General features: G+C 43.4%; 1 protein-coding gene across 10 annotated transcripts in view; it reads left to right on the top strand.

Annotated features, from left to right (window-relative positions):
- The window catches only part of ADGRL3 (adhesion G protein-coupled receptor L3), a 1,158,007-nt gene that overhangs the window by 690,452 nt on the left and 450,415 nt on the right, over positions 1-17,140 (top strand). The window lies entirely within an intron of this gene.

The following is a 17,140-nucleotide window of genomic DNA, read 5'->3' as shown; positions in this document are numbered from 1 at the left end:
CCATGTGTGTCCCGTATTTAAAATACTGTAGGGGGCAATAGCGTCATTTTTTATGACACTATTGATGTACTCTGCAGGAGTATCGCCAAAATGTTGGCGCTACTCCTGTAGAGTACATAGGGGCCTATTGTAAACAATGGTGTGACCCTTCTTAACGTCTGCTCTGAGCAGGTGTTAAAAGTGCCAAAAAAATTACGCAAGGAAATATGTTAGATTTCTTTGTGCATTTTTTCGGCCCCCCTAACAGTTGAATGCCCCCTCTGCATACATTATGCCTGGCACAGGCATAATGTAGCGCATAGGGTTACAAAGTGGTGCAACGCATGCATTGCGCCACTTTGTGAATATGGCGCAGGGATTTTGGCCTCGTTGGGACAGATTAGTGTCAATAAAAATGACACTAATGTGGCGCAAGTCGGTACTAGGGGCTCTTAAATATGCCCCTATATGTTTTTACAGTTTTTGCTGCTGCCTGCTGTTGTTGCCAATGTGTAGCACTGATAAAGAGGGTGTTCGAATTACAAAGTTATTAGCATTCAGCTAGGCTATGGCCTTTGTACACAAATAGGGAATGGAAGGGGTGATGGTGAGGGTGGTCACAGGAAAATTTCCCCCTTCACTCTGTATGTTGCTCCCACTCTTGTTGTCCTTCAGTTCCAACTCTTTATGATTTCTCAGACAATTATAGACCTTGGTCAAATGTCTAGATGTCTTTAATGGGGAAGCATACATATGAGACAGTTATCTTGAGGGAACAGCAGGATTTATGTACATAATAAGAAAACGGCACGGTGTCCACATGGGCCCTACTAAGGCAATGGTAGAGGCGTGCATGACTGTTGATTTTCTCTTTTATAATGGTTAATGTGCTCTGTGAGTGAATTTTATGGATCTAAGAAATTGGAGGCATTACGGAGACAATCATGAGGCTTGGATCTTTCTTTTATTGGTTTTAGATCTTTTGTTAATCTATTAAGAAGCCCAACCTTTCCCCTTTATCTCTTTCACCACTTTTTCCTCATTATTTTCCCATTCAGCAATTAGGGACATTATCTAGAGGACAAGGCATGGAGGATATTATAATACTTCATAATCCTTTACAAGGTCCTGTTGGCTCATGTTTCCCTGGCTTAGTACCTAGCAAAATGAAGAGACAGGCTCATAGGGTCGGTGTTCAGCTTATTAAATGAGTTTTCCTTCTAGAAGGTCTCTGAAAGCACCCAAACATGTTTAATTAGTGTGTGCTGATTGTCCATGCTCTCATTCCATACGAGCAACTGTCGAAGAGTGCTGCCGCCACATAGCAACATGATGCGATCTATAGAGGTGCAGGTAGTCCACCCAGATATTTTAGTCCTTTGTTTATTTTTTAGCATCTTGTTGGTTGGCTCCAGTTGTCCTTATTCTGGATCTTTGCCATGATCTTCGAGGCATCTCTGGATACACATTGGGGTGAATTTTATTAAAGTTTCCATTGTCCCGGATTAACCAATAAAGAGTCCAGGTAGCCAAAATCTCCAGTTGATAAATGTTTTTCTTCACTTTCACCCTCGTTCCCTTACCGTATATTTACAAATGTTCCCATTGCACATTTCAAGAAAGTTTAGCATAATAAGGGGTAAATTTTTGTTTGTGACGAATTTGTAAAAGAAGGTGCTGTAGACTTTCCATCAATGGCAATAGGGATGGCACATTTGGTCTGGCTTCAGGGCCTACCAACTTTACTATCCCTCTTCATTGTTTGAGAGCCCCATTCAAGAAAATATGTTATCCCTGTGTCACACCAACACGCCAGGCTGTAAGAGTACAAATGGTTGGCCATGAACAACCTGAGTGGGAAGCAAGCTGTACTTCAATACTTGTAAACTGGCATGAACAGCGTAGAGTCCTGAATTGCTGCTGTTGCTCCATACAGCTATAAATCAGATGCAGAAGATGAGCAAATATGCCATCCTTCATTTTGTGTGGTATCAAGTCGTTTGCTGTTGTATATTGTCATTAATGAGAATATCCCTGGCCCCCTACCATGTACAAGTGCTCAAGAACATACAGACACTGATGCTAGGTGTACTTTTTTAAAACAAACTGCTCTGTTTGCTGCACATGCTGCAGCACACTAGCCCTATGACTTAGCACAAGTGCACCAGACAGAAAAACAGAATGACGACCACACATCCATGTATCCTTGCTGTGGTATCTGAACAGGAGATAGACTCAACGAGTTAGGTAAAAATAGGCTGGTAAATGGTGATCCCAACACACATCTCTGTTGGGGAAAGGATCACAATTCTGAGATGTGCAGAAAGCAATGAGCCTCCTCAGTTTTCTCATCATGTAGTTCAGCACATCAAATATGTTGAAATGTGCTGGTGAGAAAAATGCAATAAATAACAAAATATACAGAATTTGGTGAAGAAAGCATTTAATTCTACGTGTTAATTCTTTATTTTCCAGAAGAAATCTCAGAACAGGAGTGATTTGCCAAAGCTGGTAAATGCAGCATCTAACTTTATTTACGGGGCATACATTAAATACCTCACCCTTTCCCAGTCCGCTTGTAATCTGTGGGTTGTAACAAAAAAGCATTTTTAATATTGTTTGCGCTTTTACATCGCTCAAACTTAGCCCGAAGGTATTGGAGCGCTCTACATAAGCACCAGTTATACTATGGAAGGTCATTTTTTAAAAGCACCTGGAGATTAAAAGAGCTGCCCAGAATCACAGGGCGCTGAGCCAACACCGAGGCTTGAACTGGGGAAACCCAGGTCCAAAGTCACCACCACTGGCCGCAAATCTACATCCTCTCCATGTACTGAATGGCCACCCACCTTCTCTTCGATACCTCTCTGCACTTTCACGCTTCTCCATAACTCCTCCCAGACATGTGATAGACTGTTTGCCCCTCCCAGCCATTACCTTGGATCCACCCCAGTCCCCCCTTTTACCACAAAACAGACAGGGAGACATTACTGGGATAACAAGCATTTGCAATACAACTGGTCTCGCGTTTGCTTGGGCGAGAGCAATTAGCACTGTAAACTCCTAACCAAACTTTTCTTGCCACATAAATTGAAAATGAAAATAAAACAGTTTCATATAACTAACTGGACTTTTCTTGCCATATACACTGAAAAGTAAAAGTTTCACATAAGCGAGCTGACAGCCACCATCAGTGCAAAGCAGACACACAAAGGGAAATAAAAGTTCACTCGTAGTGAAACCTATCGCCAAAAGTGCAATTATCAATGTAACCAGCAAAAGTGCAATTATCTTCGTAACCGGCAAAAGTGCAATTAACTATGAAACAGGGCCGATGTCATGCAAAGTGCTCGACTTCTGCCCAGCAAGATCGCGCTGCGAAAAAAGAGAAAAAGTAGTCCAGAAGCCGGATGAAAAACGTGGAGCCTCGTGTGTTTTCAGTACGTCGACGCTGCGCTCGTGGAGGGCTAAACACCGTAAAAGTCATGACTTATGCATGCCTTTCACTAATGAAGGCAAGCAAATTTTAAAAGACAAGCTCACGAACCAGTGAAAGCAACTTATGTGACATGGGTGTGGTTTGAAGCCCAAAGAGAGATTACAACACGCGGCTACAGTTTATTACTGAACACCAGAACCGGGATGTCCTTTGTTATGGCGGGTGCCCTCCCGTACTCCCCATTTTACACTCTGCGGGGTCCGTTGGCCCCCTAGCTGATTGGCACTTTCAAAGTTTTCCCACCAATCAGTACTCTCCAATTTCAGGGGCTCTGGCCTCCTGTGGCCAGCTGGTCACGCCTTTGGGAGGCGTGTATCATAGGTCCCAAACTGGTTTGCTGCGCTGACATGCCTGCATCCTGATACCACACTGTACTCGACAGAGACAACACACTGAATGAAAAGAACTGAGTTGATAGTGCTCTTGTTGTTTGAAAGCCATGTTTGCGGTTCCCTTTGATTTGGTCTTCCTGTGCTAGTTAAGTGTGAAGCTGTGCTGTGTAATTAGTAAGAAAAAGCCGCAGGCACAGGAACACATTTCCAGTCAGTGCGTCACAGAGGAAAGTCCTTCATTATTCAGCAAAAGCCTGTTGTGTCTTGAAAAGTGGCTGTTTCTCTTGGCATTTCATAAGCGTGTATTTGCGGATTGTTCTGCAACCCTACTGTACTGCGCATCTCTTGTTCAGCATAGTGAGGGATTTTCTAGGAGAGCATCCTCAGGTGGGGAGTCTGTCTGAGTTGAATGAGAGATGACAGCACCGTTGAGCCAGCGGCTTCGGGAAAGACGTGGGTGGAACTATAAAAAGATAATTCAATTGTATTTTTCTTGCACGGAAATGTTTTAATAAGTGCTGCACAGGCACATGCAACCACACCATGTGAACTGAAATGCAAAACAATTCTACATGTCAAAAAACAATACTTGCATGCTTCTCAGCTAGGTAGGGGATGGTAACCCGAGATGTGTATTTTAATCAACGATTGTATACATCATACAGAAGAAATGTGAGTTGGGCGACGCAAACAAATGAAATTTCTGGCTGAAATAATGTATTTGTTGTCATTTGTTATATAGAGCCGATGAGATAGGTCAGTGGGTGTAGTGCCTACCTCCATGTTTTTATGTGTGGTCTGGAGCTCACAAGTTTGATCTCCAGTGCGGTCTGTCTTGACTCGAGCTGTCAGTTCATGCCCTAGTGCTGACTGCAGTTCGGATGCATTTCACGCATGCGCACTGACATGCAGGTATTGCTTGCCCTTACTGCTACAAGGTTAGAATATTAAATGACCCTGTACTCAAATATTTGGCCATCATTTTAAGCCTCTCCTCAGATTTTCTGGAGAAATTTGGAAATACCAGTACTTTCAGGAGGCGCTGACAAACGCAAGTGCTTCATAGAATAGAGCACTGGGTTGACTTATTCTTGCCTCCTTCCAGGAATGGTACCATCAATGCTTTAAATAGGCAGGTCCGAGTACCTGCACTTCTTTCATTTGAAAGGAAGAGGACCTGCACTTCTCACCACTATTCTCATACATTTATTAGGTGAGTACCGGCACTTTTCAGGAGCAAGAAGCTACTGTAAACAATGAGTACGTCTACTTCTATATTTCCATTTAAAGCACTGGGTAAAGTGAATACGATTGATTTGGGGTCTAGCACAGTGAGTCGAAACTATTGCCGGAGTTTGTTTTCTTACAACAAATACTGTTACCCTATCGACTTGGGTGACCAACTCTGCAGCTTGTCATCTCAATGATCTGTGAACCTGGCGCTCCACACTAGGCCTGGCTGTTGTGATGCAATGCTTCATCGATGTTCGATGGCTCTGCTCAGGGCATTGATTATTTTGTCTGACATGATAATCCATCACAGTAGCAGTGAGAGAGCAATATTGGGACGTTTGGCATTCTGTCAGTCCTGGAGAAACATCAGACTCCATTAAATTGGACTGTAACATAGGGATCGTTTTTTTCACCACTCATTCTGATGAAAAGACCTAACAGTGTGCAAACCTAAAAATCCTGCGCACCTAAAAAAAAATGCATTTGCGGTGCCGCTGATGTCAACTACATGTAGGGTTACTATCAGGCTTTATCCTGATGTTGCGGGTCACTTACTCAAATGTCATGACCATGTAGCTGATTGTTGTAGATGTTCTAGTGCTACTGCTGCAAACAGTTATACTCTGAGTTTTAGTGTTAACTGCTGTGAAATTGTCTATTGCTATGTTAGAAGCATATGAACAGCACACTCTCTGCTATCATAATGGCCCTGTAGCACTAGCTTGCAAACTTTCGAGAGCCATCAGATGTGAAAAAGTTTGTAAAGGTAGCCATCAAATGGCTACACCAAACCTAAGTGGAACTCTGTGGGGCAGATTTACTAACATTTTTTGTTGTGCACAGCCAGAACGCAAAATATTATTTGTTATTTATAAAGCCGCGCAAATCAGATTTGCGTAGCTTTGTGTGGAACTTTTGCAAAAAAGGTAAAGTAAACGTGTGTTACTTTATGTTAGGGAGGCATTTCATGGGTGGAGCATGGGCATTCCTTTGCATTTACCTATGGATTTCAGCAAATTCCCAGATTTACAACAGCAGTAAACCTGGGAATGCACCAGAAATATATGCCTCCTTGAAGCAGGTGTATGGAAGAGAAATATTTCTCCTTGTTGCTTCCTCATTCTGTGTGTCCTGCATGCTGCAGCATGCATAGAAAGAGGAACTGACTTTTAGGATTGCGTTTTGTGCAAGAAAGTATTCCTTCCTGCACAAAAACAATTCTGCTTGCAACACTGTCACCCTTGCACCATGGTGCAAGGCTGCCTGGGTTGGTGCTAGGCTTCACACAGTGCACCAGCTCAGGAAGACAGTAGAAATGTGTCATATCTCAGTAGAGATGGCGCTTTTCGGCTTTCTCCCTTTCACACAATGAAGCGCGGCAACTTTGCTTACTGCTCTGTGTTGCACAAAATGTAAGTAAATATGCCCACAAATGTACACAAGGTGACTGCAGAAAACACCCAAGATGAACATTACTTGTGTGTGCTGGCTTGTGGTACTTATTCCAAATTGGAATTTGGAGTTAGTACTTTGTGAACATAGGATTAGGTAATTCTTGAACCTCCATAGTGCGTAGAATGAATTTCCATTATTCCTAGGATGCAGTGCTTAATTTTTTTTAATATGAGTGAGTTGGCCGTAGTTCTTCCACTGCAACTGGTACTACCCAGAGTTTCAGACAGAGCTGCTTAATGCTACTGCCGACATCAAGTATGACTCATCACACATAAGTGTGAAATTTGGACAGTTCCTGGTCACTCAAAGCGTTAGGTGGGGTGGGCACTTAAAAGTGATAGCTCTGTAGATGTCTTTCAATATATTGAATTGTTAAACAATCTGACACACATTGCTCAAAAATAGCCAGCATTCACCACTTTGTTATGTACTCTCGTAAGTGCCACTATTCAATAATAGGTGTTAGTGCCAAGCACCAGCAAATACGGGGGCAAATAGAGCACTGCTAGGGCAGCTACCTTGTTTTTTGTCGATAAGTGCCCTTTTTAAAGCTGTGAGGCCTTGATGAGAGAAAGAGCTTTATTCTGGGGATTGTTTCTTGGGTTTACAACAATTTAATAAAGTGGCTTAACATAGTTGGTTGCAATGAATATTAACTGAAGATCAGAGAAATTGAAATATTGTGGCCTGCCAGAAGGGGGCGGGTTGTTTGTCCCAAACCATATTGTCTATTATATATATGCTATGTATGTATGTATGTATGTATGCCATATTTATAAAGCGCATTGCTACTCAAAAGAGCATTGAAGCGCTAGGAGGAGAGAGCAAAGGAGGAATGCAGCAATATGAGAACACCACCCAGAGAGCAGGTAAAGATTAAAAAGTAAACAAACAAAAAAAGAATAGGAAGTACAAAACACAGTCCATGAGATACCAGGGAAAAGTATTATCGGGGAAAAATCCATGTTTTTACCAATTTCCTAAATTTCAGATAACAAGGTTCTTGCCTGATGTTCAAAGGAAGCAAGATCCAAGTTTTAGCTGCAGCCACAGTAAAGGCTTTGTCACCCCATTTGACTTTATAGGTTCGAGGAACCTGAATCCGGTAAGCTTGGAAAGACCTCAAGCTTCTCTTAGGCACATACCAGCGAAGCCTGGTAGTAAGATAACGTGGTCCAATCCCATGAACTGCCACCGGCAGCCAGTGTAATTGCTTGAGGCTCTCACTAACAGATGTCCACCGTGGGAGATTGAGAACCGCTCTGGCGGCAGAGTTCTGAACCAATTGAAGTTTATTAATCAGCGCCTTATCCAGGTTGAGGAATAGGGCATTGCAATAGTCTACCTTTGACATCACTAGTGCTAAAATGGCAGATACTCTCCATTCATGTGACAAATAAGGAAAAAAATTCCTGAGCGTTTTGATGAACCATAGACTAATCTTTACCGTATGGTTAACCTGGTTTTTGAAAGATAACTGATCGTCCAGATTCCTGCTAACAGTGGAGGGTACAGGGCAAGTACCACATTCAGAAGGCCACCAATGTGAGCTTCATAGCTCCTTTCCAGGTCCGAAACAAAGAATTTCGGTTTTGGTGGCGTTCATTTTAAGCCAATTGGTATTCATCCATTTACTCACTGCTAGCATACAATTACTGAACCGGCCCGCCACCTCCTCCCAAGGCTGATTAATTGGGATGATGAGCTGAGAGTCATCTGCATAAGAGGACGGAATGAAACCAAAAGATCGAATTAGACTGGCCAGTGGAGCTACATACTCGTTAAACAACATGGGGCTTAGGGAAGATCCCTGAGGAATCCCACAAGGCAAAAGGTAAGGCGTAGATCTAAAATTGCCACCGCTAACTGTAGTCCATCTATTCATAAGAAAGGACTCCAAGAGCTTAAGCGCCCGGTCTCTAATCCCCACTTGATAAAGGCGAGACGTCAACAAGTGAGGAGAGATGGTATCAAATGCCGCTTATAAATCTAAAAGAACTAGAATAGCCCCTTGGCCTTTATCTACCAATTTCCGAATAGCATTGAAGATGAAATCAAAGCCGTTTCCGTGCTATGCGCTTTCCTAAAGCCATGTTGGGAGACGTCAAGGGCTTCCGCTTCTACTAGGAAATCAGCCAGTTTCAGATTCAAGATTTTCTCTAAAATCTTTGCCAGATATGGGAGATGTGCTATTGGCCGCAAATTACTCAGGTCCTGACTATCACCATCTGGCTTTTTCTTAAGGGGTACCACTATGGTTTCTTTCCATGAGGAGGGGTACATCCCAGATATTAGGACCTCTTGGTAAATGGGAGCTAACGCCCCAGCCATCAGGTCAGGAGCAAAGTGAAATATAGAGGGAGGACACGGATCAAGAGGGGAACCAGACTTAATTTAAAAAATCCTCTTTCTGATACTGTCAAGGGTAGGGATATGGAAATCCGATAGTACCTTGCCGCTTGGGTTAGAGTCAGTAGGTGTCATAAAGAGAGGCGCTCCGAGGTTATCCTGAGGAGCAAAATTAACGTGTATTTGTAGAATCTTCTTTTCAAAGTGCATGGCAACCTTGTATGGTATGGTCTTCTGCCACTGAGTCTGCAAATATGCAGCTTGGGATGGACTTGTGCAAATGGATTTATCAAATAGCTGCAACAGTGGACCTCTTTTACTGTGCAGTTTTGCTCTGTCATCCATGACTAGCTCTTTTTCTTGTGGTCACACAGTATGCTTCATTGGCTGCAATGTTGCAAAAATATCATATTGGGTTGTATTTAACATCTGTAGTGTCAGTATCAAGGGCACCTCTACCCTAGCCCAACCTAAGCAGCTCTGCAGGCAGTTGCCTACATATTAAGCATTTTTATCCAGAATTTCTTGTTAATTATGAAGTGGACTCGTGCATAATAGGTGTATTCAGGCATTGCAACTCCTGCTTCAGGCTCATCTTTTGGCATCACTAACACTGCCCTTTCAGCTTCTGATCTGAGGCGTCATGAACAGGGCCAGTCTGGGAACCCAAAGCAGCTTTGGCACTTTTGTCAGACCAGCCCCGGAACAGGAGGTCTTGTGGGGGGTGCAAGGGCAAAGCACTGCTGCTTTTGTTACTGGGGGCCGATAGTGCAGCACAACTGCAAAACAAGCCCCCACTAACAAATCCAGCCCCCACCATTGTAAAACCGTCCCTCCAGCCTCCAGAGGAAACCCGCGATGCCCACTATGGCCAGTCTGGCCCTGGTCATGAAGGTAGCAGCAGGGGCAAAAAGTAAACAGAGATCTAACAGCCAATCTGCAGCAAATAACAGACTGTGGCAGGGCACAGGATTGGACAATAGTTCAAACCTGTGATGTGATCAGGAGTGAAAAATGCATGATGTCACTTCCACTGCTCCTGACATTTTGGTGAGTCAACATCCAGGTATGGACCATAACTCAAAGTTCCAACCCTTCATCCATCTAACCACTCATTGAGGGCCACCTCTCACACAGTACATCGTTGCTGTGGCAACAGTGGCCCTGTAAACGGAGCAGCGCAGGGGGGCTCCTCTGCAGTGGAACCAGCGTGCCTGGGCCCGCACAGAAGGCATCTGCTCGCCGCAGACAAATGCATCTGCACCACATACTAAGGAAGTCCCTCGGTCCTCTCTGGCTAATGCTCCTGCCTGCAGTGAGCTGCAAACCCCAAGACAAATGACGCGGGGTTAGCGCGTGAAAACATATTTACACAGGGCTGCTCATTGGCTGTATGAATAGACTGCGCAGGAAGACAACCGTTATTTGTTCTGCATGTTTTCCCCATTAAGGCATAGTTAGCTCTTTGCCCTGCAGTAAATGCAGATTGCAGATCAGGCAGGCGCCCAGGCACGTTTAGGAAGGCGGTTAGGGATAACGAATGAGGCAAAGAGCAGCTTTCAGCAGGGACTAGATATCCGATAGTCCGGCGAGGGCAGAATTGAGGGAAACCCTGACACACATGGATCCCCGCTCAGTTTCCTGCAGATTGACTGCAGCTAGCTTTGCAGTTGTGGAACATTCTTTTCTGCAGTGCATTGTCCTGGGAGCGCGCGCGGAATATAAATATTAAAAAAGGCCGCGCATACCAACTCCCAGGCCTGGTTGGATTATAGGGAGTTTACCTGGTCATAGGAGGGTATTAATGGCTCGTGGAAAGTGCGGCTTGCAAGAGCTCGTTGTATAAAGTGAAGGAAGCCAACTGGAAATATGCAACTGGAAAGTCACATCCTGGGCTCCCAGCGCGTGGCAGCAGTTTGATGAAAGCATGTGGTTTTATGCGACGTCCCGGCGATCTGCACAAATGGCTCTGCCTTTAGAGAGAGCCGCACTCGTGGGCTGTGTGGAGTCCGACTACAGTGCGTGTTGCAAAAAAGCCCGGGGCGGGGGAGATATGATTAATGTAACCATCTGCAAAGTGCTCTCAACAAAAAAACTCTTCCGGGGAAATGTCCGTTAGGACTTCGGAAACAATGACTTATGAAATATTTTTTCTAAGATTCGGGCCTTTTCAGAGGAATATGTGTCACGTCAATCAGTTGTGTATGCCTTCAGATCGCAAAAGTAATATGTAATAAGATATCGGTGCACTAATTCCCATGATATGACAAAGTACTAGACTGATCAAAGTTTAAATCTGCAGAAAAGTCGGTGTCAGACAAAGTCATGAAATGTTTTGTCATTGCTAACAGACTGCTAAGTAAAATTGAGCGAAAATCCTATGTGTGGTTCATTAGATCATCTTCATCAAAACCCCTGAGACCAAAGGCTAGATTTTTCTGTGCCAGTGCTCTTGCAAGACAAAGCAGTGCTTCTCGATGCAAATCGGCAGAAATAAAAGCAATGACCCCCATTCATACCCATGACGTCATTTAGGGGCCGACCCCTGGCTTGCCCTTTGCGACCCCTGGCCTCAGAGGAGGTCGTCAGTTGGGACCCAGCTCTTGGTTTTCTGTCAATTTTTATAACACTAATAGTGAAGGAAAACATATTACTCACTATTGGTGTAATAAAAATGGGGTACAGTTAGCTTGAATATGCTCTCCAATGGCAGCTGAGGTAAGTAAAATGCTTTTAATGAATGTTGTGTGTGTGTTTGCGGCTGAGAGTGTGTTTATGTGAAAGTGTGTGTGTGGGGGGGAATTTTTATGTGCAAGTGTCTGTGAGTGGAAGTTGAGGTCGAAGGGTGCGTTATGTCACTTCCGCTACCCCTGGCATTTTGGTGAATTGACGTCCATGTTCATACCCAATTTGTTCTGGCCAGAAGGTGTAGGCGTATCACAAAGTAGCCTTGTGGCATGCATGTCTGCTAAGTGGGTGTAACGGGGTAAAAACCGCGCAAGCACTCTTAGGATTCTATGCAAAGCCTGATCTACTGACACAGCATTACCTGGCTTTGTGTAAAATCCTAGCAATAAAGAAAACGATGTGCAAACCATGTGGAAAGAAAACTTCTTGGATTTGCCTATGAGTAATACATCTGATTTCCTTCACACTTATGTGTTATACGATTTTCCCATAGGAGGTTATCTGAGTGTGGACATTTGTACTGGAGGTTTCCCTTCGGTGCATATACCATGCAGGACACTACTTTGCACCATGACATTCAGCTGCATGTGGCAGTTGTCCACTCAACTTACCTTTTTATAATGCTTCATACAGCAGTTTTCCATCTCTAAGAAATGTGACTAATTCATAGTACAAGCTGCCGTTATTCTATTTAAACCTACTAAATGTAATGACCTCAGAAGGATGAAAGGATCATTTGCCCTCATGACATTTGAACTTGGGACCTGCTGTTCACTAACGAAGTCAAGAACGGCCCTTGTTTGCCGGCAGAGATACCAATTGACATGTCTAAATAAAGGCCTACACCGTCATGCAAAAAAAAGACAAAAAAATCCATATATAGGCCATATTTGTTTTCATCTATAAGCTCGGGATGAACCAGGAACTCGATACCTTAGTTGTTAGTGCAATCTATATTTTAGCACAGTCCACCTTATTGTATTGAGAAGAAAATATTAGTCAACATATAATTTCTTAAACCTGGTAAAAATGTGCAGGCATGATTCTGACATTACATTTTAGCACTGCCACTTTACGTTTGTCACTGAAAAAATCATCAAACTGTTTTTCAGGGTTACTCGGCAAAAATAGGCAGTGCTCCAGATGTGTTTAGAAATGTAACAGACCACAAGCAAATCTGCACAACGCACCGCTCTGATTGTCATGAGGGGAAGTGATGTCATTTCAGTGATCACCTTTAACGTCTTCGTGCCTAGAACAGGTGCAGCGCCAGGAACAGCTGTAGCGCCTAGAACAGATGCAGGTGCTTCACACCAGGAAGTAACTCTACTAATAAATTCCTGTCATTATGACTTTACCTCAGTGCTCGAACCTAACTCCTTCCATCCAGGTTTCTTTTAAATAACCTAAAAAACACCACGACATAATTCATACATGCAGACACATACAGTGTAAAACTCTATTTATCGCGATTACTGGGAGGGGGCATCATGGCCCACTCTCCTCCAGCCAACAGTCCTAATAACAGTGGCAATGTGCACCTGATTACATGCAGTGTGTGACCTCCCACTCATTTCCTGTCGCTGCACGCGACAAGCGTCATTTCTCAGCAGGGGAGAGATGTGACTCTCACCCCAGCGCCTTGTAAAGGGCACAACCAGCTGACAATTGTCCTCTCTCTCTGAAACTGCGCCTTTAGATGCGGTTCAAAAGCTGCTGTTGGACAGCTGCCTGCATTGAATGGCCCAAATACCTGCGGTATCAAAGCCAGGCCACCTGTTCCCCACTTGCAAGGGAGAAGAGAGCCAAATTAGCCCCAAAGTGATTGCATTCATGTTTTGCTTTCATAAAATGAAAGCGGACACATGCCTGTGATAACTGTCGGTTGACATAAACCTCAACAGAAAAATATTAGAACTTTCAGACCCCCCTGGATTAGCAGTTATCCGGCGAAATTGCTTGATGAGTGGTAGAATCAGTTCTTATTAATCTTCCAGTGGAATTACCAAAAAATAAGCTTAAGGCATCCACTAATGAATCAATTTTCATTTCTAGGCTGAAAATAAAATGCTCATTATGGCTGACAAAAGTGTAGCCCGGGGTAAACAGAACACATTTCCACTCGAAATCGGAACAAATTCCTCCCTGGAAGCTGCTCGTTCTGCCAAACAAACGACGAGGGGTCGGCGGTGCCATGTGGCATCAGAACATGCGGCATCTTGGAGGAAGGAACCGCACAAATCTGGCCTCGAGCTCTTTCTATTTCCAGCCTTAAAGACCTGAGGAAGGAGAGCGCACATTGGGCCCCGTTACACAGAGTTCCTTGCGCGCGGGACTGTTCAGGATATTGTAATGGGGGCTGAGTAGGTTCCCTCTCTGAGACGGTGTAACGCGTCATTCAGTCCGATGATAAATAAGGATGAATATTTACATGCTCCTATAAGGCCTTCATTACGAAGTGCACGGTACTAGGGTTTGTTTTCCACGTGGTAAATTCGCATGTGAACGTAATGTTACTGTCACGATAAAATCCAGTGGCGTGACGAAACTTTAAGGGCCCCCTCCCTGCAAAGTACCTATAGCGGGCCCCTCCCCCTGGACACAGTCAGGGGCCTGCCGCCCGTGAGGATTGTACTGCCTACATTCATCGCCTGCTCTGACCATGGGGTACATGCATGTGGGTGCCGGTGGGTGTGGTGGAGGGTGAGCAAGGGGCTGGGGAAATAAGGAAAAGAATGGGACTTTTTTTTCTAGCCGGGAGAAGCACTGCATGCTTCCACCTGTTAGAAAAGAAAAGCTGCAGAGTCCATGGCTGCATGAAAAATCTGGTCAGGTTCTTCCAAACCAGGGAAATCGAGATGCAGAAAAACATAACAACTATTCATCGGAAGGATCGAACTTAAATCATAAAAGCATGCATTCTTTTGCTTGACTTGTAATCAACCACCATGTACTCTAAAGGAACCTTTCATGCTTGAACATTAGACAATGAGCTCTAACATTAGCCACAGCTATTCCAGAGTGTGTAAAGTGCATTCATGCTATTTTTAAATGCTTTAAAGAACAGGTGTTTCAGTTGCCCACGTTCACAGTTCTGAGTTTGCAATTTTGGAAATTTGGAAGGCGGAGTTAGCTTGCTGTTACAATAGCTTATGACCTGCAAATCTCTCCTCGTTTCATTGTGCAAGCCTGCCCACTAATCTGGGCACCAAAAAGGATGAAAAATGAAGTTGATATATTACTCACAACTGTCTCTGTGTGTGCATTTCTAAGGTTGACACCTTCTCCTGAAAAAAATACCACACATTTGTTTAAGTTTTAAGATTCTGCAAAGGCCTGAACACCACACTTAAATTGGACTGTACAGACTGGTCTATATTCGTTTTTAACATGGCTTTTCTGCCTTTCTTTACTTTTTTATCTGTCAGGAATCATTAATGGAGCGCAAGAACACATTTTAGATTGCTTCTTATATTTGGTGTTTTAAGTAGGTAATAAATGATAAGGGCTAAAAAAAATACTGGCTTTAAGTGATTTTCTTTAACTTTGTACCAGCTGTAACATCAGAATACTGGGCACACCAGTAAAAAAACTGGACAGGTGGGTGGACACAACAGGCTTGATTTAGTACTTGGCAGAGGGGAATACTCCATCACAAATGTGATGGCCATCCGATCTGCTGTATTATGATCCCATTATTGCCTATGGGGATCGAAATACAGAGAACGGGATATTTGTCACGTTTGTGACAAGAGTGTTCCATCTGCCAAGTTCTAAATCAGGCTATACCTGTGCACTTGACTTGTGGTGTGTGGCATTGGCATATGACACAGCCCTGAAAAGAGAATCTGAAGCTTGAAGCGTGTCTAGTTCATTTTCTCATTGCTTGTCGTTATATGCACTTTCTGACGTACGACTGTCGCTGAAGACTGTTTTAACAAGATGGAAGCACACACAGGAAGCTTTAAATGGGCCGGGTCTGAGGACCAGCAGTAATTAAATATTGCCATTGACATGGCACCTTATCAGGCCCTATATTCATGTCCCTAACTTTATTGGCAAAACACTGTTCAATTTATAAACAATGGATTTATTATAAGGTAACCCGTGTCAACGATTTAGTTCCTGTTTATATTTCACGTTTTACTAAATCTTGCACTGCGTGACACTTCCAGGATGTTGTGTTTTCTTTATTTTTTTTCCAACAGCTTATTACCCTTGTATAGTGCATACTTAAACTGTTTTACCTCCTGCTAATTTATGACAGGCCACAAATGAGAGCTCAGGAATTGAGGTTGAGGGCAGTGCTAGTTTCTTACAGTGGCTGCCAGTGAGTTGAAAGGTGTTCAGAAACATGGAGATCAAATTCTTGGCGCCTCTGCATAGCACACAGGTCAATGGTCACATAATTCAGTTGCAACTATAATATGTTCTGTGTAAATGTGTGTGGAGGAGTCACATGGTTGTCAAAATATTGACAGGGTGAAAATAAAAGAAAATAAAATACTTGTAGGTGAGTGAGTGTGTTGTATGATTGAAGGTGCATTCTGGGGAGAATGAAAAGAGGTGCTGAAGAGTAATGAGATGAGGTTTAAGATGTCCAGGTGGCTGAGATAAGGAGAAAAAAAGGACATACATGTCTCACATGGATTGAACATAACAGGAGTGATTGAGACACCATGAAGACCCTTACCCCTTCCACAAACCTCAGTCATGTTTAATTCATAGTCTCACAATTGCAGAATTGAAATATTTTCAGTATTATTTACAACAACATTATTGTTGTCACTTGTGTATCTCAAACAAGTACCACCCATTTAAAAAAAGGCAATATTCCTGGCTGGTGTTCAGTGAATCTAAAAGTTCATGTCTTATATATCTGGATCTAATAACAGAAAGCTCAGAGGAACCAACAAACTGGTCTGGTTCATACTACGGGAATCACAGAAATTGAGTTTAAGTGTTTAAGCCACACCTCTAATTACATAGGCCACGCCTAATATATAGACACAGCCCTTTTTCATTCTACTTAGAGCACTTACTTTATGTTCCAAACAATGCAAATGTAGTGTTCCTTATGGAAAGAATGTATTTAGAAACATTCTCATAGTCAGCTAACAAGTAGTGTGCTTGTTTGTTTGTTTACTCGTTTCCAGCGGCACCAACCAATCAGAAGGCTGGCGCCATTTTGCATTTTGTTGCAGACTGTTGAAATATTATGTGAATGAGCTCTAGTAAACCTCTTTTTTACTGCATAATATCACAGTCACCGTCTTCTATGTTTGTGTCACGTGCCTCAACATTGGCCACAAAGTGAATGCTTATGCTGCGGCCGCACTTACTGAGGTAAACATGGCGCTCGCTAATTTAACAGAAGATGGAGGGAACATCAACACTGTACAACGCAGCATGAAAGGGATAGAGGAACATTTTTCAGCCACCCAAGAAGTTTACTCTTCCTCTGACGCGAGCAGCCCCCAGGCATCTAATTACCACGAGCGAAAGGTTCACATTAGAACAATTAAGGTTTTAGAAACCAACGCTGCATTTATTATTGTATGTCACTGACTAGCTGAGCGGGTGGGCGCGTGCTGCGTGAACGAGA

The sequence above is a fragment of the Pleurodeles waltl genome, chromosome 1_2 (genome assembly GCF_031143425.1).
Source record: "Pleurodeles waltl isolate 20211129_DDA chromosome 1_2, aPleWal1.hap1.20221129, whole genome shotgun sequence".
Taxonomy (NCBI): Eukaryota; Metazoa; Chordata; class Amphibia; order Caudata; family Salamandridae; genus Pleurodeles; species Pleurodeles waltl.
The sequence above is the reverse complement of the archived record's forward strand: the minus strand, read 5'-3'. Positions and strand labels throughout refer to the sequence as shown.